We start from the raw sequence: 8,467 nt of genomic DNA on the forward strand, positions 1-8,467 counted from the left end.
TTCAGTGCTTCATGAAGCTTCATCTGCCCATCACTACCCCACGGGGTGAGATCTTGCATGGAGCACCAGATTGAGGGAGATCAGTGGTTTTGTATGTCTTCCAATTTCTAATAATAGTCTTCCCAGCATGGTGCAGGGCTACAGTTTTGTTTCTGGTGTCCTTTGACAACTCATTGGTCTTGTCCATAGTGGGGTTTGGAGTGTGACTGTCTGAGGTTGTGGGCAGGTGTCTTTTATTCTGATAATGAGTTCAAACAGGTGCTATTAACACAGGTAACGAGTGGAGGACAGAGGAGCCTCTAGCAGAAGAAGTTACAGGTCTGTGAGAGCCAGAAATCTTGCTTGTTTGTAGGTGACCAAATACTTGTTTTCTGCCATAATTAGCAAATACATTCTTTAAAAATCAGACCATGTGATTATCTGGATTTTTTTGTTTCTCATTTTGTCTCTCGTAGTTGAGGTGAAACCAATGATGAAAATTACAGGCCTCTCTCATCTTTTTAACTGGGAGAACTTGCACAGTTGGTGGCTGACTAAATACTTTTTGCCCCACTGTACTTGCTAGTCCTGTGAGAAGCTTGCATCTCTGAAGTAAATACACATTATGAGCACAGACAGGCCTAAATCTTGATTTTAAAAAAGTTAGAAACATAACTAAAACTATGAGATTTCCGCTGTCAAACAAACAGTTTACTTGAGAGCAGTCCTGAAAGTCCTGGATGAAGACGTAGCATCACTGAGGGGTTCAAAAGCAGCTGAGTGTTTTTAATTTTTGAAAACATAATTTGTTTTGTTATTTTATACTCTGTGCAGACAGCTAAAAAGTGTAATTACCAAAATATTTTCTGTATATTTGAGAGTAAAAATACATTTGGTGGTAAAATGACTCATCTGAGCCACGTTCCCACCACAAACTCGAGTTTGATTTAACAAAAGGGTCCTTTGTTTAGCACGTGTCATTCAAAGGGAGCACAGTGTCACAGTTCAGGGATTAGGGTCAGTTTAAAGGTTTGGAGGAGAAGAGTGAGGAAAGGGTCAAGGTTAAAAGTGGCATGGAGACTAGCTCAGCTACACAAAGCAGGAACATGTATAAACCTGCAAATGAATTTAGCTTGAATGCTGATTTTATTGTCACTTAATGATGTTTTATAAGTGATTACTTTCCTTCGAGTACCTGAATAGAAACTGAGAGGCAAGTTGTCTGTAAAACATGAGAACAAGATGCATCATACTGTCCTTTTTTTAATCTTTGAGCATTCTTTGAAATATCTCATGATTTCTACTTTTTAATACTTCTCGTGTTTCCATGTAAACAAATTACTGTTTCCAATGGATTCATGATGCAAAAGCAAGACAGTTATATAACATTGAGTAAACATTCAGGTCTGCAAAAAACAGAAAAGTTGGAACTTTGTTTTCTTTAACTTGTTTATTTAAGTTTTAATATATAGGTTTTATATAACAACAATAACAGTCATCTCAAAGCATTTGTTTTTTATGGTATAAACACACTTTCGGAGTGAAAAGATGGACGTGGATGGGGAGAGCTCGGGTAAAAACAGCATCAACAGATTAGAAACTTTCTTATAAAAGAACCAGGAGGCTCATGGGTATAGAACAAAACATGAATCCCATAATCTTCATCATTGCTAACATTACATTCAAAGTGGACATGTGCAGAGGAGGGATTGTGAATATACTGGGCCAAAGATGTTGAATATGGAGCTGCCAGACAGCAGGAAAAGAGGGGGCATGCAGAGGGGTGGTGTTCCAGAGGAGGATGCTGGAGACAGAGCGAGATGGAGGTAGGTGATCCGCTGTGGTGAACGGGAGCAGCTTAAAGAAGGAGATGCTGATGTGCTCTTTAACAGTACAAGTAGTGCTTAGAAAACATCTATAAATAATAGCTTCATACAATAAACTTTGAATACTCTGAATTTGAACTATTTAAACCGTAAGTACAGCTCCACCTCACAGCATTCTTTTTAAAAATATGAGGATTTCCAGTTGGTGTTCATGAAGCTCATCGAGCAGACAGGTTGTTTTTTTGTTTTTGTCTTTTGGACCGTTTTTCAGACATTTTACAAATAATGCTGTTATTGAATGTTCAAACTTTAAATCTGAAAACGTTTGCTGGACAGATCGTTGATGTTTTGCACCAAAGAAAAAAGAAACGTTAAGCAATTATTTAAATTTTCTTTTCGGATGAATAAATCCTTAGTTTAAGTTCTTTAGCGTGCCTTAAAGAACAGGTTGAAGTCTTTCACAAAGATGCTGAACACCAAATACACAATGTGATGGATAATTTCAGTCAACACTGAGTAGGCATGGGTACCGGTATCCGGTGCCATTATGGCATCGGTTCTGACATAAACAGTAGACATAAACCAGACTGAAAAGCAGCGCACATTTCGGTGCTTTTTTTTTTCCTGAGATGTCATACACTTTGGATTCTAGCCAATCATTTTACGTTTCCGAGGATAGTAGGCGGGCTCAGGTACGTACGTTCTTTTAGAGCAGAGCTACAGATTTAAAATGTCCAAAGCGAAGCGGTCAAAAGTCTGGCTGTACTTCACAGCAAAAGATGCAAACTCAGCAGCCTGCAACAGGTGCTTTAAGCTGATACTGTGATACTGTCAAAGGAGGTAACACCTCAAATCTGATGAAACACCTGGTGACGCATAGCGTTTTTTTAAAAGCCGAGAAATGCGCCATATTTGATAGCTTGCTGCGAGACCTCACACCGAGCACATCTACTGCGGGTGGGTTGCCTGTTATTGGACCCGGAGTTAGCAACATCCCCCAAGAACACGAAGAGGAGAGTCCAGGAGTAAAAACCTCAGAGGCATTTCAAACATGCTTCAATTCATTACAATCAATTCTGTGGTGATGTTTTTTGCTGCCATGTTTTCTATACATCAAAAAACTAACAATGGCAGCAAAAAGAAGCACAGCAGAAACAGACAGACCAACTTTCAGAACAGATACATCCTCCTTCCCTCCATCCTCCTTCTCTCCATCCTCTGTCTCCTCCTGTCTGACCTGCAGGTGAGAAACAGGTGTGAGGTGTCAGCTGTCAGGTAGGTGATGAGTGAAGAACAGAACAGAATCCATTTCCTCTTCAAACTGCTGTCAGACATTATCTACTGCACTCTGATCACATCACTCAGACCAGCTGCTTTCTACAAAGTCTCATCAACAACATCTTTAGAAACAAACATCAACAACCAGGAAGCAGCTTCACCTCTGATCACACACACACTCAGCTCTACTCACTCACCTGGAGGATCAACAACACTCAGGTGGATGATGCTGATGGGGTCAGTCTTCAGATGAGCTCGCTTCCTGTGGTTTGTTCTTCTCTGGACAACACGACACTCGTATGTTCCAGCGTCTACAGCTGTGACATTTGTCACAATCAAAGACACGTCTCCATCCTTCATCCATCTGTCCTGCAGATCCACCCGGTTCTTAAAAGATGGATGCTGCTCATCAGGATCAAACTGCCCATCCCGGTAAGTAAGGACATATTCATCTTCCAGGTCAGCTCTGCTCCACTCTACAACTAGGATGGGGATGTCCTTGTCTGGAGCTCGACATGGCAGAGTGACATTGTGTCCCGAGTCAGCTGAGATGACTTTCTGGTCTGAAAGAGGAAACACCACACAGCAGAGAGGTTAAATGGGTCAAAGTTCAAGTGTTCACTTTTACAGCAGATAATCAGAGTATCAGAGAGAGACCACAGGTGTCTGGTTTCTAGTCGTTAAATCCTTTAAAACTGACCATCAGACCTGCTGCTGAGCACAATCTCTTATACTAAGTGCAGAAAATACAGATGAATGACACTGAGCTCCAAAATAGATCCCTAAACTCTGCAGTAAAACTAAAGTGAAAAATACATATTTCAGGACAAAAGAATGTGTGTGTGTGTGTGTGTGTGTGTGTGTGTGTGTGTGTGTGTGTATTTTTTAGTATGCACTCTGGGTATGAGAATGTTTGAAAACAACACAGAGAGGAAAGTGTTATACAGTTTCCTGTCTGTAAAGACTTTCGTGAAAGTGTGTCTTAGAAATATGAAAAACAACCAATTACCTTTGTTTTCCGCTGTTGCGTGTGAGAAGAGATAAGCGCACAGCAGGAAAATCCACACTGGAACTGGAACTGGAACCATTGTTTTAGTCATTGTGTGAATGGATTAAAATCCTCCCGAGGAGTCTTTGTAATGCTGATGCAACGCGGTAGGAGTGAGAGAGCGACTCTGTGCTCTGGTGTTATTAAAGTTCATACACAAAACTGATCGTCAGATGACGTATGTTGATCTGATTGGTTAAGACCCGTCCGTGAGGTGTAGTGTGTTTGTGTCTGATGACCCTGGGTTGTAGGCGATTTAATTCAGTTCACGTAATTTTCGGCTGGACGTCGAGAAGCATCGGTAAACACCGACAGTGCACGCGCGGAAACAGCGGAAGTTGGGGGGGGGAACCGATGAGTTGTTGGCTAGGCTAAAGAAAACAACCACTCCACACACACACACACACACACACACACCATATTCCTGACCAACATTAGATCGCAAGTAAACTGAAAGGACTGGAGCTGCTGATCGCTGATTTGACAACTTTATCCAGCTGCAGTGTGAGGTTTATTAGAAACCTGCTAATCCTAGAAACCACCGTGCAGCTAGCAGACAAAGCTAGCTACCGAAAGTGGTTGGACTGGTGGACGACTTCAGTGAGGAGTCGATGACATTTGGCTCTGGTAGAAACTCTGCACACACAAACACACAGGAGGAGAATATAAGCACCAATTATTATTTTTGGCTCTAATTAGTAAACACAGAGTGAGTCTATAACACTAGCAATGTGTTAAAATTGTGTGAACACAATGATGAGCCAGATTCTGCTGTCGTGATGCAAACTGTGTACCATTATGGAGACAGACTGGTCAAACTGTAGCAGAACTGTGATGGTTGCTGCTTGAAAAGAGCAATGAGGGAACTGTGGCTCAGGTTTGAGGTTCATCCATCATCAACCAGAGGACAGTGCTCTCTGATGTCAATGGGATGAATAACTCAATTAAGAGATGTAAAGTGATGCTTAAAATGAGAAAGGTAGCAAAGGGTAGCAAAATTATAAAAAACTCAGTTAATTTTGAATGTTCTAAAGAAATTCAGGACATTATTGTAAGAGGTAAACTAGAAAGGGAGGTGGTGACGCTAATCAATCTCTATATTCCCCTGAGAGCAATCAACAAAATGTGAAGACTACTTACAACAGTCATGTCAGAATCTGAAGGGACGGTGTTGTGTGCAGGAGACTTTATTGTAGTATACGACCATAGGATTGATACAAGTACGAATAGAAGCAAAAACAGCCTGGCGAGGATGGTTAATACCTTTATGAAGGAGCAGGGAATGGTAGATGTATGGAGGGAACATCACTCACTGAATAAGGAGGATACACACTACTCAAAGACTCCCAACACTTACTCAAGAATAGACAATGTCTTAATGAACAGATGGGATCTATATAGAGTAACTGAATGCACAATTGGAGTGACAGATATTTCTGATCATTGTGCCATGTGGAGATCATGATTATCTCAGTAATCCTTAAAGAGGGAAAAGTCACTGAATATTGTATCAATTACAGATGTAGCAAGTACATAAGCTAGAATAATTTAAGTTGGTTATGAGTAATTGGGCTAATTCAGAAGATATCAGATTCGGCTCTAGGAGGTGAGTGAAGTACAATAAACATACAACCACAGATATTGTGATTACAGTTATTATTTATAGTGAAAATAAAGTGCAATTACCAAATACCAATATTTACAAAATCTGCAGACAAGAAAAGATAAAACAATTCAAGCTTGTAAAATATCCGCTGCACGGCAGTGCAGGAACCTCGTCCAACCTCTGGCAAACAATGTCCACATGACTTTAGCTGGCATATCAGTAATTGATATGCACTCTGAACAGAAAATATTAGACGGAAAAATATTTCTTAAATATGGAAGTAAAACCCTTTGTGGACTAAAAGTTTAAACTGTGTTTCACTCAAACTTGTGTTCAGGGCTGGTTTCAACACCTCCCCCACACCACAGAAACAGCAGGACGCTGCCTTGTACACAGAACAAAGAGTAATTTTTCTTTAACTCACACATAAAACAGTTGAAGTAACACAGTTTTACTATTATTTAGTGTTAGTCTCAACATATGCAGACTCAATCTATCTATATGACTCATCTACGTGGGACTAAAACCACATTGTCACACATGACAGCTACAACAGCAGCATAGTGCATGTTTGCATTTGATTTGTTTGCTGTCAGCTTCCCTCTAAAACTGCCTCCATGTTGCACAAAAACTGAACTATGGGGGTGGAGTATAAGTACTTTCCTGTGGGGCTCAGCTGAACTCAGTTCTGGGACTTGAAATCAATAGCAAAGGTTTATTTTAAGACAAACACCCTCTTTCACTTCCATGAAGAAAATATGCTATTTATTTCACTCATACCAAACTAAAGAAGCCTTAAAGAATGTCTTTAATGTCTGTCATGTGACTCACATGCAAACTCCAGTGTCACATTTCACTGTAGGGGGAACTCGCTCTGAGAAAGCACACACAGCCATGATGACTGTCTGTGTGTGCTTGTTTTATGTGTCATCATCCCCTATAACCGACCACAGCTCATGATAAAAAGTCTGGATGTTGTATAACTGTGTTTGTATACATAAGCAGAATATAGAACTACACTATTGCCTGTTAAACATTATTTTAATCATCTCTGAAGATGAGAAATCAGTAAGGAGACACCATGAATTAGTAAAGTGCACAATTTGAGTAAGAAGCTGTCGGACTTGTTGCAGAGAAGAAGCAATTTTGACAATGGACTAAATAAAGTGGAGGGTGTAGTTTGGGATAACAGTCTGTCAGGTTGGGTGTTGTTATATTTAAGACTATTTTTTGCTCATTTGATGTCAGAGATACTGAAAAATTTTAAACAGGAAGTGAAACTGATTGTTACACTTACAGAAGTCTAATGTGTAATTTGAACAAATAATTGTAAAACTCTGGTTGAACGTAGTTAAATCGTGTATGATCTGGATGAAATTCAACAACTTAACAGTTGTGAAAATGATATTGTTGAGGTGACGTGATACAATATAGTAGAGTGGTTAGTTGCTTCACATATCACAAGATCACCTGAAATTTGAAACACAGGTAAATCATTTCATTACAAGAGGCAAATTTAGCTGCTGTTGCGTTAAAAGTACTTCAGTGAAATAAATATTATGACAACGACTGTTTTGAGAGTAAAAATGGAGAATAGAGGAGGTGAAGGATAAGTCAGGCAAATCAGTACCACATATCTTAGTAAAACTTGAATGATTTAAATTTCAAATTTGATGCAACGTTTGTGCTGATATCATATTTACTGTCTCTTCTTTGTGTTGTCTGTTGCTTCAGTGCCAAGATAATCTCAGAGCAAATAAATAAAAGTAAATCTACTGAAGCTTTTGCAGTTCATGGGATTTCATAGTTTATTATATTAATTAATATTAATTCATTATGAATCTGAAATTTAAAAACACTCACAGAGCAATAGAAAGTGGTCAGGTTAACTCAGTGGCTTTGCTGAGCTGATTCAACATTTCTGAGTAAAACCCAGTTTGATTCTTTAGAGTCACTTTGCACAGTTTAGTGGAACCACTTAAAATAACTCGATATAAGTAGTTTCAAAAATGTTTTTTTTTACTTTACATGACTGTAAAACATTAAACTTTGTATTATTTTAACCCTGTTTTTATGTGATATGAGTTAAAGAAAAACTAACATCACATATAAACTATTTAAGAACAATTCAGCCTACGGTGGTTTTAAAAGTTGGAGCGAATAGTGAGTGTGTGTGAATTACAAAAGTTCAGCTCTTTTCTAAACATAAGCGCAGTCACTTCAAATCTATAAACACACAAAAAATAAGACATGTGTAGACATGCTTTTTTTGGAGGTAAATATCTGGATTATTATCAGTACACTGCATGCTGAATCAGTTTGAATCCCCACAAAAAGGCTCATAGAAATATCTGAATTACCACCTCTGACACACAATCTATCATCGTGCTCATAAACAGAGCAATAAAGTGGTTGTTTCTGAGGCCATCAATGGCAGACTCAGATGTGGGACACATTTCAACAGTAGGTCAAACTAAGAAGGAGCAAACTGTGAGACTCTCAGAGACTTTGAACCAAGGAAACACAGAAGAATATTTAAATGTGACTGACTTTGATCCACAGCTCAGTTTGATCAAGTTACAGAGCCAAACTATGTCTATGGTCCTACAGACATCACATGACATCACACCAACAGCCAGGTTTCATGACAGCCGGACTAGGTGTCAAATTCAAGGTTAAACAATTCAAAAGTACTGTTAGACCTTAAAAGGAGAGACACAATGTTTGCCC

The 8,467-nt window shown here is 39.2% G+C and overlaps 1 long non-coding RNA gene across 1 annotated transcript in view; it reads left to right on the forward strand.

The window, feature by feature from the left end:
* Nucleotides 1-3,470: 3,470 nt before the first annotated feature.
* LOC120746652 overlaps nt 3,471-8,467 on the forward strand; it is a 33,314-nt gene continuing 28,317 nt past the window's right edge. Inside the window, exon 1 of the long non-coding RNA XR_005698889.1 lies at nt 3,471-3,542. This is a non-coding gene — a long non-coding RNA (uncharacterized LOC120746652). The remainder of the gene's footprint in view (nt 3,543-8,467) is intronic.

The sequence above is a fragment of the Simochromis diagramma genome, unplaced genomic scaffold (assembly GCF_900408965.1).
Source record: "Simochromis diagramma unplaced genomic scaffold, fSimDia1.1 OVJJ01000201.1, whole genome shotgun sequence".
In the NCBI taxonomy this organism is placed as follows: Eukaryota; Metazoa; Chordata; class Actinopteri; order Cichliformes; family Cichlidae; genus Simochromis; species Simochromis diagramma.